Source organism: Nelumbo lutea, chromosome 7 (assembly GCF_056320005.1).
Source record: "Nelumbo lutea isolate HS-2025 chromosome 7, American lotus-T2T, whole genome shotgun sequence".
NCBI lineage: Eukaryota > Viridiplantae > Streptophyta > Magnoliopsida > Proteales > Nelumbonaceae > Nelumbo > Nelumbo lutea.
This window is the reverse complement of record NC_142690.1, coordinates 14,076,394-14,089,683: the sequence shown is the minus strand read 5'-3', so window position 1 is coordinate 14,089,683 and position 13,290 is coordinate 14,076,394. Positions and strand designations below refer to the sequence as shown.

At 36.0% G+C, this 13,290-nt stretch overlaps 1 long non-coding RNA gene and 1 pseudogene across 1 annotated transcript; one reads left to right on the top strand and one right to left on the bottom strand.

The window, feature by feature from the left end:
- Window positions 1-1,531: 1,531 nt before the first annotated feature.
- Window positions 1,532-2,676, bottom strand: LOC148845225 (uncharacterized). Its single transcript, XR_016101817.1, has 2 exons — window positions 2,201-2,676; window positions 1,532-1,812 (listed from the first exon to the last, which is right to left on the bottom strand). It is a non-coding gene; the product is annotated as an uncharacterized LOC148845225 (long non-coding RNA).
- A 143-nt stretch (window positions 2,677-2,819) lies between these two features.
- On the top strand, window positions 2,820-4,213 carry LOC148845224 (uncharacterized; annotated as a pseudogene).
- Window positions 4,214-13,290: the final 9,077 nt, after the last annotated feature.

Sequence of the window (13,290 nt, the reverse complement as noted above, 5' to 3'; positions counted from 1 at the left end):
TAGTACTTAAGTTGCAAAGAGTTGGCCTACTATGAAAACACCCAAAGTACCAGTGCTTTACGTGCGAGTAATTTGAATAGTATGAGAGCATGCGCAGTACTAATACTTTATTGGCAACATCAGTGTTGAGATATTTTTTCGTTAAATTTCATTTTAATTATGTGTTTTCAATTGTATTTTATGTATACGTTTAATTATATATTAATTACGTGCTTTGAATTATATTCCATTTTGTAATTATGTGTTTTCAATTATATTTTATGTACCAACTAGGATTTTTAAATTTTTGTTTCCTTAAATTCATTTTAATTACATTTTTTTATTTATATTTCATTTTAAATTTTAAAAAACTTGTTTGACCTTCCTATGTTATAATCTGACTGAGCTTAGTGGTACATAATTAAAAGGAATGTCACATCTATGGAAATGTGCTTCTTCACACTAATTTGAATATTTTACAGTTTTGCCATTCACAAATTGACATTGTTCTCAATTGTATAATTCCCCCATCAAATCTTTTTGTCAGACTGACAGATAGTATAATTATCAGCCTATAAAGGAAATTAAGTCTCCCATTAGTCTTCACCAAGATAAATTTTTAGTTACAAATTAATTACCCCCACCAATGAGTTGATGACGCATCAGCCATTTATTACTATTATCTAATATAGATTCTTTCTTTATTTTGATCATTTTAGTTTCTCCGATTCTTTTCCAAAAAACATTTCTAAAAATTAGGAAAAAATAAGAATTTGAATTTAGAATGTAGAGTACTAGTACTTCACTTACAAAGAATTTGTCTAGTATAAAAATACGCAAAGTATTAGTGCTTTGGTACGAGTATTAGGAATTCCTATTAGCAATACAGAATGGACAAATTTTACTTGAAGAATTAATAAGAGAAATGTGTTCAAAGACGTTCCACATTCACAGATTTCCAAGGAAAGAGAATTTCAGACACGAAATTAGTTTAAGGGATTCAAAAACTCTGATGAACAAGGAAATTCAAGAGCAAATGCAGGGCAGAGAAGGGCAGAGAAGCATTGAAGTGTTCTCATTTCCTGTTATTGATCAGTTTTATAATAATTAAGCAGCTGATTAGATTCTTACTTTCAAAAAAAATTAAAGAAGGTATAATAAAGTTATACTTAACGATGAAAGAGCTTGGAGTAGAATGTTGAGACACTATGTCACTTAAGAAAGAAAAGTTTCAATAAGCAGAAGAGTGGACAGAAAGCAACAGAGGCTTTGCGCATAGAATAAGATACGAGTGATGATGTAATTTGAATTACGATGTCATTTTGACGAGAGACTTTGGAACTAAAAATTACTTAATACATAGTGTTTCTAAACCCGAGCCTAGATTGAAGGTATTCATCTCCTGCCATCCCCTCAAGACCAATATTCCTTTCTTTAGCTGCGCTTATAATTCCACCATCATTGGAAGGAGGTTCCTATGTAGATCTGGCCTTCAACTCTGACGGCTCTTCAAGAAGATTTCACAAAATGCAGCTTAAGTCTCACAAAATTCAGAATAATGACAGAATCGATAATCAAGTTCAGATTCAAAATGCCACTGAAAAACTGAAGAAATCCAAAAAAAAAAAACTCCGATTCAAGCTACAAATTACATACTACATAGTGTTTCTAAACACGGGCCAAGATTAAAGTTATTTATCTCCTGCCATCCCCTGAAGACCAATATTCCTTTCTTTAGCTGCGCTTATAATTCCCCCATCATTGGAAGGAGGTTCCTCTGTAAATCTGGCCTTCAACTCTGACGCTCTTCAAGAAGATTTCACAAAATGCAGCCTAAGTCTCACAAAATTCAGAATAATGACAGAATCAATAATCAAGTTCAGATTCAAAATGCCACTGAAAAACTGAAGAAATCCAAAAAAAATCTCTGATTCAAGCTACACAATCACGCAAATCGAATTCCAATCAGAAAACCAGTTTAAACGATCAAAATGGGTTCTTTTCTTGTGGGATCAATCATTAATAACCCAACCACATCATGAAAATAAATCACTAATCTTTACCATATTTTTCAATTTACCCAAAATGGCATTATAACCAAAGATGCAGATGAAAGAATAGGTAAATCCAAAAGACACCGAATAAGCAATTAACAATTCCAGTGATTTAATAACAATTTTAGAAGAATGAAAACAAAACTAGAAACAGATATGAAATATGCCTGATCAATTTTGAAGTCGAGACAGAGGGAGAGGGTAAAGATGGGGAGTGAAATTGAGATGGAGATGAAGAAGGAAAGCAGAATGGCGTCGGCGTTGCTTCATCGTCAGCGTCGGCATCGGCAGTTGAACCCTCTCAATAGCAGAGAGGTCTCGTAGGAGAGGGAGAGCAGAAAGGGAAGTAGGGCAAAGGCTAATTCTGGGAAAATCCCGTGTTAGTGCTTGGACAAGATTTTGTCCTCGTTTTTTTAGGTGGACTAGATATAACTCTGAGACAAGACATATTTTACTAAATAGTCTTGTCTTGCCTAGGTATAATGCTCAACCAAACACTAGACAAGAATAATTTGTTCTGTCCTGTCCTTTAAAATTTAACAACCAAACCCATAGCACAGAGACAAAATGCATAGCTTGCTCGGTACTGAATACATCATCACAGAACCTAAAAAGTTTTATATAGGTTGCTATTGAAGAGAGTGGGAACCTGAAAAGTTTTATTGAAGTAAAGCTAAACCAGTCACCATCATCAAGAATTCATCTTTCCCTTTTTAGTCCCTTCAGTTTCCTTTTTTCTCTGCACAAAAAAACTCATTTGTTAATGCTCTGCATTGTCATTCAACTATGGAGGAAGCCCCAAATACCATTGTTGAATGTAGACAACAGCTTATGATTTCATCAATTGATGATGGAAACCCCACTTTAAGAACAGCCCATTTCCTGAAACCCTCCGTAGACTCTAATCTCGAAGGCATTGTCAAGCTTTCTTCACTCACTCTACCTTCTTTACCACCCTCACTCGATCTCCAACGCTGGCCTTTGACTGTCAATTTTCATGCGTGGAGGCATCCACAAGAGGGATGGAAGGAATGGGTGAGTAAGATGGCTAATTTGCATGGGTCCACTAGGAAGAAAGTTGGTGTACATGAAGCAATCCTGAATTCTACTTACCCAATTCATAAAATCAGTGATTTGGTTCTTGGGTTGCGGAGAGATGGTGCCCAGAAACCAAACCATTCATTTTTCCTTGGGGTGAAGCTACAGTAACTCTTGAGGATATGATGATTTCAGGATTCTATGTTTTGGGATCCCCTATTTTTGAACCTCTTCAAACAGAGGAATTGAAGGGAATTGAAAACAAATTGGTTCAAGCAAGAAGGGAAATAGTGAGATCTTCAGCAGGTAACAAGGCAAGTCAGAATCTCTGGATGAAAAAATTTATGGATAGTGGTAGCGAAGTAGAGCATGAAGCATTTTTTTCCTTGTGGTTATCAAGATATGTTTTTCCTACCACTAAGAATGTTATCTCCGACTGTACTTTTCCACTTGCAATTCACTTGGCTAAAGGTACTAGGATTGCTCTAGCACCTGCTGTTCTTGCAAGCATTTGCAGAGATTTGAGCTTATTGAAAGAAAAGATTGTTGCTGTAACCGCATTAGCTACTAATAATGAGAATGAGAATAAACATGATAACAAATTAGCTTTTACTATTTGGTCTCCATTTCAATTAGTTTTGGTTTGGGTTTGTGAGAGATTTGTAAAACTGAGACCAAAAGCCTAATTTGATCAAGAATGGGGAACCAAGATTAGCTCAATGGAGCAACCTAAAATGCAAAACTGAGAATATGAGGCTGGTGGCAGTTTTTTACTGATATGAATTGACAAAAGTCTTATCTCAAGTTTTAAGATAACACCAAAGATTAGAAAGGAGAATAAGGAAGCTGATGCTGACTGTATCAAATCTAGTTTTTCTTTGGAAAGCTCAACAATACCGCAGCATATGTCATCAAAACGAAAGAACAGTGATGAAGCCTCAGTTTCTCTCGCTTCCCCTAATTATCCATTAAAGTCTGCAAAAACCTTGGCTGAGATTAACAATCTTCTGGTTCCTCCTGGATTCCTTCCCATATGTAATAAGGTCGAAGCCAGAGACCCTACTGAGGAAGATAAACTGACAATCGCTGAAATGCTGAAATCTTTGCTCATCATTTATCTTCTTGGCAACTTCTGGAAATAAAAATAACAGGTTGCGTTGTTCTAGACGGAGCAGCTGAATAGTGGAGCCCATATTCTTAAAACCATTTAAAATCTTGTCATTTGACATTTTCATGTCATCTTCATCAACAGCGTCTTTGACAGATTCTCCACATTTCTCTTAACCGATTCTTTTGTAACAACTGTATCAACTCTCCCCACAAGTTGTCAACCTACCATGTCAATTTCCATATCTTTTTGGGCAACCAAATCCTCTCTCCACAAGAATTCCCTTCCGCTCTTTTCTTTTCCTTTAATCGTGGTGCTCAATGCCTCTGCGGGTGCTTATTTTCTGCCTGCTTCTCTCTACCATCCAGAACTCCAAAATTATCCAAACCCTTCTCCCTCTCCTCCATTATTTTAGCACCAAATCGCTTCTCATACATGGAGCCAGGGTAACTTAGTCCCATGTTACACACAACGGGCTGTGAACTCGCGCTGTACATCACAAATTCTCTGAGCACATGCTCAAAGTAGAAAGGTACCCCGTAGGCCGGCAATGGCTGTGGCTGCTTATATGTGTTGTAGTATACCGTTGCTGTTGGTGGGTGTGCCCAAGGAGCCGCATGAACAGGCACTGGAACGGGCCTCGCCATAAGAGGAGGTTGAGGGAGCTGCTGTGGTGTGGAGAAAAAGGTTTAGAGGGCAAAAGAAGATTATCCTTGGGAGAAGAAGATGGTGATGAAGACATCGCATCTGACTTTACAAAAGGTGCAGCGAGTGGGTTCATGGGCTTGTTACGTTTAGTCGGTGAAGAAGCAATAACCAAGAAGAACAAGGAGGAAAAGACAACTGCAAAAACCACAAAAGAATGAGTTTTTATGCTTGAAATAGATAAAAAAAGATGAAGACAAAAAAAAAAAAATCTAGAAATAAATTGAAATCCGAAGAAAGAGGGATGATGAGGTTAAATTAACCAAGAAGAACATGAATAACAGTGATTTGGAATAGTGCGAGCAGTAGGGAAGATGTTTGCCCATATAGACTAGGATGGGTAAGTGAAAGGCCAAAGCTAATTTCACGTTTTGGGTACAAAATCTCTGTAATAATGAAAATTGGAATTGGAGATCACTCCATTATACCTTCTCATTTAATGCTTGCCTCCATTATAAGACAAACATCCCCTGAGCTCTGGGGGCGTGATATGAGGGACATGGCGATGGGAAAGAGATGGCTAAAACCCTTCTGGAGAGAGGTTATGCCAATCATGTCTGCAACCTCCTACTGTGACTTTCATTTTTTTTGTGTTTCTTCTGAAATCAGCATATCTTTTTACTGCAATTAGTTTTTATTTATTTTTATCGGCAATTAGTTTTTATTTAAATATGGATCTATAAATTGACAATATTATAGATATTTAATGCAATTGGAATATTAATTTACTAAATAAATTAACATTATAATTCTTACATTTTAGTTATTTTATTCTTTGATTAAGTGAATAATAATGAATCAAATTATTAAAATTCACATGCAATGCACTAGGCGAAAAACTGGTTATTTTTAAAATTATTTAATGATAGTACCATTAATTAGATTGTGGCGAGACAAAATTTTTAATGCGAATTTCATTAAAATCGAATTTGGAGTCTGATTTTAATTTTTATTTAAAAAAACAACTGGGCTGAAGGCCATGCAACATGCCTGATGCACCGGGTTGGGCCCGCGAGAAGCAGGCCTAGCGCTGGCCAGGCCTTCCCAGCAGGCATGTCATTGGGCCTAGCGGCTTAACAGGCCTAACGCGTCGTCTAACCCGTTAGTCTAACCCTTAGCAGGCATGTCGTTGGTTTTTGTTCTTCGGGTGTGAGAGTGAATTTTTTCTCTTGTTTTTGTTCTTCGGGTTAAGAGGAAAGGGAGAATGGGTGTACAAGGGTAAGGGTTGGTTTGGGCTGCAAGCCGCAAGGTACTTGTATTATTCTCAGTTTTCTTTCATAGTGAAGAACAAATTTTGTCTCTCCCATGGACGTAGGCGGTAAGGCAGAACCACGTAAATCTTTGTGTCTTTGTGGTGCTTGTCTTTATTTGTCTTTGCTTGGATTTTATCATTTTGCTTATATCAGATTTTTCGTTGTTGCTATTTCAAATACTTTGTTATTTTATACTGTGGGTGGTTGTTGTAATGCCCCAACAAAGTGGTATCAGAGCTCCCAGGTTAGTGTTTATAAAATTGCTTGAGAGATAATGGCAGCAAAAGGTATATGTTCTCAGTTTCAGATTGAAAGGTTTGATGGCAAGGGCAGTTTTACCCTATGGCAAAGAAGGGTAAAGGACATCCTGGTTCAACAAGGCTTGGCTAGAGTGTTGAAAAGGATGGGAAGCCAGAAGACATAAAGGATGCTGATTAGGAGGACATCGAGTCAAGATGTGTTAGTATGCTTCGATTGCTCCTGGATGATAACGTTATGGAGGAAGATTCTACACTATAATTGTGGGACAAGTTGGAGAAGCATTATTTGGGAAAAAGCTTAACTACAAAGCTATATCTGAAGCGGCAATTGTACGGGCTGAAGATGGAAGAAGGTGGGAATCTCTTGGAACTCCTAAATGTGTTCAAGGGCATTTTGGATCAACTAGGAAAAGTTGATGTCAAGGTGGAGAAAGAAGACAATGCCATTTTGCTTCTTACCTCACTTCTTGATTCGTATGAAAACTTGGTGACAACATTGCTGTATGGGAAAGATACAATGAAGTTGGAAGAAGTTACTACATCTCTTCTATCCAATGAGATTAGGAGGAAGCCCAAATATGAGAACGGGCAAGACTCTACGTTGGTCATGGTGGGAACGGATCGAAAAGGAAGGTCTTCTGATAGGGGGTCTAAGAGCAACAGGTCTAGATCCAAGGCTAGGGAAAAGGGTAAAGTACAATGTTATATATGCAAGGAATTTGATCACATGAAGAGAGATTGTCCTACATGAAAAAGGAGTGGGGATGAATTCAGAAGCGTGGCAATTGCATCTAATGATTATGGAGACATTTTCACAGTCTCTGAAGGTATGTGCAAAATTTCTCCAAATAAGTGGGTTTTAGATTCTAGATGTTCTACGCATATTTGCTCTAGAAAGGAATATTTTGACACGTTCCAAGAGGGGAAGACAAGTGGTCTCCTTGGGTGATGGATATACATGTAACATCACGGGTGTTGGGACAATGAAAATCAAAATGTTTGATGAAGTGGTTCGCACTTTGGGTGGTGTGGCGTATGTCTCAAAAGTGTGCAAGAATCTAATATCACTTAGTTGGTTAGACTCCAAGGGATGCAAGGTTTTGTTGCAGGTGGAGTTATGAAAATCATACGTGGCGGTATGATCCTGATAAAGGGAGAAAATGCAAGGGTTTGTATCATCTGATTGGGAGTACAGTGGTTCCCAAGACCTCGATGGAGTGTTGGAAACAGAATGCGCAAGGTAGTGTGGCCACACAGAGGGTCTCTTTTGCGGATAGAGTGGAGACAAGTGTTATAAGTTTCCAAAGTATAGATGATGGTGAGAGGAAGATTCCTGTTGGAAGAAAGGAAAGATCGATGTCCCTCTCTGAAGTTAACCAGGATTGTTAGCTTGGGTACATTTACATAGGTACATTGGCCGTCTTGTTTGAATCAAGTGGAGTCAGGACCAAATGATTTATGTTATTTGTAACTAGTGATGCTTTACAAGGATAATGGAGGTTTACGGTATTTGCAAACAGGTGGAGGCACAAATAGTATATCTCTAAGGTGGTTGAAAAATAAGCAAAGGTGGAGATTGTTGGGATTATGTCTTATTTTACAATCGTTGGATTAATTTTAATCTAACGGTTGGTGTGGTCACTTTTTAGGTTAAAAAGGTTTTACATATAAAAGCATTCTTTTGTATGTAGGATTTAGGTATTTTGGGGAGAAAAGGTGTAAGAGAAAAATACATAGTGCTCTTGGTGTGAAAGTGAGTTTTTTTCTCTTGTTTTTGTTCTTCGGGTTAAGAGGAAATAGAGAACGGGTGTACAAGGATAAGGGTTGGTTTGGGCTGCAAGCCGCATGGTACTTGTATTGTTCTTAGTTTTTCTTTCATAGTGAAGAACATATTTCATCTCTCCCATGGACGTAAGCGGTAAGGCCGAACCACGTAAATCTTTGTGTCTTTGTAGTGCTTGTCTTTATTTGTCTTTACTTGGATTTTATCTTTTTTGCTTATATCATATTTCTCGTTGTTGCTATTTCAAATACCTTGTTATTTTATATTGTGGGTGGTTGTCGTAAGGCCCTAACAGTAAGGCCAGACATGTTGTATGGAGTAGGGTGTTAGGTAGTCAAAAAATAAAATGTCCAAAAAATGCGTGTGGCATATATTGCATGATGAGATGGGTGTGTGGAAAAACTATAAAGGACATGGTTAGAAATGAGAGGAATCTAGGAATAGCTTGGATAAGTGATAAAATGTAAGAAAATAGACTAAGATGGCTTGGTCATGTGCATAGAATACCTTTGACAACATTCATAAAAAGTTATTTGTTGCAAGTTGAAGGAGCTAGAAGGGATATGGGCAAACCAAAAAGGACATGGGTTGAAGTAGTAAGAAATGATCTAAGCACTAGTTTTTTTTTTTTTTTTTTTTTTTTTTTTTTTTTTTTTTTTTTGCATATGGCATATAGAATGGAATGGTGAAACATGATTCATGTAGCTTACCTCATATAATTGGGATATGGATTGGATGATGATGATGATGATATTTGCAAATGTGCTTATCTATTACTACACTAGAAAGTATGATCATATTTTACATGGTCAAATCAAAGCCAATTATGTACTCTAATCAAATCTGCTAAAGCCAAATCCAGTCTAGCTACATCTCAACCAAACTCAATCTAGTCAATCCAACCTAGCCCAACCTATTTGAGCCTAACTCATTCACCTAAACCAACATGCTTAACCTTTTTTAGATCCTAACACTAATCTTTCCATGAGGGCTTTGAAAGTTGATTCAAAGCTATTGATGTCTAATTGATGTTTTTTGTTAAATTGGCAAATAAGAGTAATCTATAAACCAATATTTTAAGATTCAAACCAGACATAAAGCTGAAATTCTTATTGGGTCATGAGTCAAATGGTATGACTGTCAGGGTAAATGGTTTGACTGCGAGAGAGAGAGATTATTAGGGTTCAAATGTTTTAGTTTGCATTCTTTTAGAATATGCATGTACTTAATTGGTATATGTATTAAAAAAGACAAAATTGAGCATAGAAAATAGGGTGGGTTGATGGTTTAATGTTAATACATGTAATTAAGAGAGCCCATGTTCAAATCTTTTTATCATCATTTTGAAATTTGTAACTATTAGTGACTCATGCAGGTCATGAAAACTAGTTGAGTCATTGAAATCCACAGTTTTCAATGGTCCTGCTAAGTTTTGATTGGTTTTATTGTTTTTTCATATAAATGATAAGTGGGGTTTTTAAAAACTAGAATGCCTTCTGGTTCTTGAGTTGATCTATTTGACAATCAGGTCTAGTCTAAGTTTAAAACACTTTTAAACAACAATAATTTTGCATATCTATGTGGTATTATTATGGAATTGCATAGTTACGCATAGCTTTGTTTTTATCTCTTATTTGTGCTTATATGCTTGCTTTCATTTAGATTTTATATATTAATGCTGCTTAACAAACATTTAATTTTGCCAATATTTTATGCTTCTTGCATTTTAACAAACATTTAATTTAGATTTTATATGTTAATGCTCCATTTCTTGCATTTTATGCTTCTTGCATTTTAATAACATTTAATTAACAAACATTTAATTTTGTCATTCAACACATTACTTTTTTAAGTTCATTATTTATGTTGCACAATCGTGCTAATTGTTATATTATTTTGGTTCTAGAAAAAAATTGAGGTTGAGTGGTTGAAAAATTATTGGATGAAGTCCTTAGTTAAAAAGTGAAGAGATTGGAAATTCACTTTGAAGATCAAGTACCTTGACATGAATCGAGATAATGTAGAATCAATACAAATTGGGAAATGAATATAAATCAAAATGAACAGAAATTTAGTTGAGTTTTGGAAGTCCGAAGCAGGAATTGTAAGTGCTAAATATTTTAGCAGATATGTTTATTGAATGTGGATTGAAATGCTAACATAGTTGTATATGATCATAGGCACAAGCTATGACCAATAAAGTTAATTGCCCTATATAACCATTAAAGCACACTGTTGGCACAAAGAGTTTATGCAAGTGGTTGGAATGAATTGGTAATCAAGTCAATTCGATTTACTAAGTTTCTTGTTATATTTATATAATTTTTTATGTTAAGAATGATTGTGTATAATTTTCTAGATAATAGTGAAAGGAAAGGAATGCCTAAAATATCAAGGAGTGGATAATGAACAGTCGACCTAGCTCATTTTTTATGTGGAGTTTCTCAAATACTCTTTGTTTTTTCATTGTTTTGGTGATGTTATCAAAGCCAATGGATACCGATCAGGGCTGTCTTCTTTAACTAGAGTTAGCATTAATGTTCCATTCAGCCAAGGTTCAAAGTATCGATATGTATCGTGCTGATGGCTTACTGATACACTTCTCTAGGGGTTGTGTCGAGTCAACCACCAGTTCAGAGGGTAGTTAGGCCTTAAACCGACTCCTCTGAACCAGTTTTGAAAAGATAAATAGAACTTAAAAAATGTACCAACACAGGCCGGTGTCAATATTTAGAACCTTGTGTACAACATTAATCAACTTGTTCTTGTCAAGTTAGATTGCCATGACCATTTTTTGTGTTGTTCATAGTTTAATCCAACACTACAAGGAGCAAAACTCTGGTTAAGCTATAGGTGCATTTCCTTGTCCCTCAAAGTATGCATCTGATGCATGTGAAAAGGAAACCATCAACCCTACCTACCTAGAATGGGAATAGAAAGATCAATTCATTCGTGGATGATTTCTTGTTCCTCTTATTGAAGGTATCTTGGCACAAGTAGTGGGTGTTTCTATGAAAAAAAAAGTGTTGGTATTCTCTAGCTTGATTGTTGTGCTCAACGTCCAACGCTCACATAATGCAGTTTTGCTAAGAACATCTACAGAAGGAGGGTTCTATGCCAATTTTTATGTATCTAAAAGCCAAAAACTTAGTTGATGCCTTATTTGTGGAAGATTATCTAGTACTATTAAAGATGGATATCATTCACATCCTTGGAGGATTGGATTGAGACAGTGGGTCTCTAAATAACACTCTAAGGACATAAAAATAAGTTGAAAGCCTCGAATTCATATTACTTTGCCTAAAGTTGAGCAAGAGAACAATGTTTCCATGTTGGTGAAGTGCCAGATTTGTGGTCGTCCATGCCACATTGCTCTAAGTTGCTACAACCATCTTGATAATTGGGGCATTTCCTTCTAAACCAATGGTATCTTCAACCATGATAGCATCAACCATGTCTCAAGTTGGTGATTCCAGTTGACTTCGGGGCTATCAACCATATTATAAAGAATTTACTATTTGTTCATCAATTTACCCATGTAATGTGTGCACTTTTTTAATTAAATTATATAATTTTTTGTCATTTAATATATTTTTCTGCAATTTCTGATTTTGAACTTAATTTTAATGGCAGTTTATATAATATAAATATTGAGATGGGTCAACGTGTGTAAGGGTCAAGATGGATTGTGTCCCTCTAATACCCAATCAATATGGGTCACTAGTGGGTTATGGGTTGGTACTCAACTTGCACCCAATCCAACCCAACCCAATCCACTCATTTGCCACCCCTAATTTTCATTTTTTTTTGCAAATTTATGTAATCTTTGCAACTTTTTTACAAATTTTTTAAAAGTTTTGCATTTTTTTTTTGTAAATTTATGTAATCCTTGCAACTTTTTACAAATTTTTAAGAGTGAGACGTTTCTCTAAAGACATTTTGGGTATACGGGTTAACCCGACCTATGCTATTACATGATAGTCATGGGAGTGAGATGGTGCTCTTAAAATTGTTTTTTCAGGTATATGAATTGACCCGACCCATATTTTTTGTCATGTGTTAGCCTCGAAAGTGAGGTGATTTTCTTAGAATTGCTTTTTTTTTTTTAAATATATGGGTTGATTTAACCCATATCAGTCACATGACAATCTCAAGATTGAGGTGATTCTCTTAAAAATGCCTTTTTGGGTACATGGGTCGACCTGACTCGTATCTGTCACGTGACGATCTTGAGAGTGAGATAATTCTCTTAAAAATGCTTCTCCAGGTATATGGGTTGACCCAACCTGTTTTTACATTTATAGGTTTAAGTAAGTGAGTCAATATGGGTGAGAGTGGGTAAGGGTTAGTGTTGATGGATAAGTGAGTCAATATGGGTGGGTGTGGGTCAGGGTGAGTTGTAACCCATTAACAAAGATCAATGATGGGCCATAGTGGGTTGGTGGGTCAATATAGGTAGGCTGGTATTCAACCCTTACCCAACCCAACCCAACCTACCCATTTTCAATCCCTAGCAAAACAACACATTGAATCAAATTCAAATAAGAGTATATTTGAATTGGGTTTGATAAGAATGATGGGATTTGACTATGATATTGAAAAGATATGATATCTTAAAAACTTTTTCCAATCAATTGGTGTCATAATTGTAATCAATCATGTGTTATTTATCAAAATTGAAAATGCAATCCTTTACAATAGTTATTATCTTACTATCATAGATTGCTAAAATAAGACTCAAGATTTAGATTTTTTATTTATAAAAGAAATAAAATGGACTAAATTTTGTATTATTGCATTTTATTTTATTATACTAAGGGTTCGTTTCGTTTGCAGGAATAAGGGGCTATAATCAAAATCGGAATGGGATATTTCGATTCCAACTATTTGGTTGGGCGGAATCGGAATCCCACTCCCATTCCTGTTAAAATGGCATTCCCCCATTTGAGGGAACTTGGGAATGAAATCCCATTCATGTTGATTTTAATTCCATTCCCATTCTTGTTTGAACCAAACAGACTATGGGATTGGACCATTCTAAATCCGATTCAGGAGTATTTCGATTTTGATTCAGACTACGAACCAAATGGACAAAGAGGGATTTGTTTTT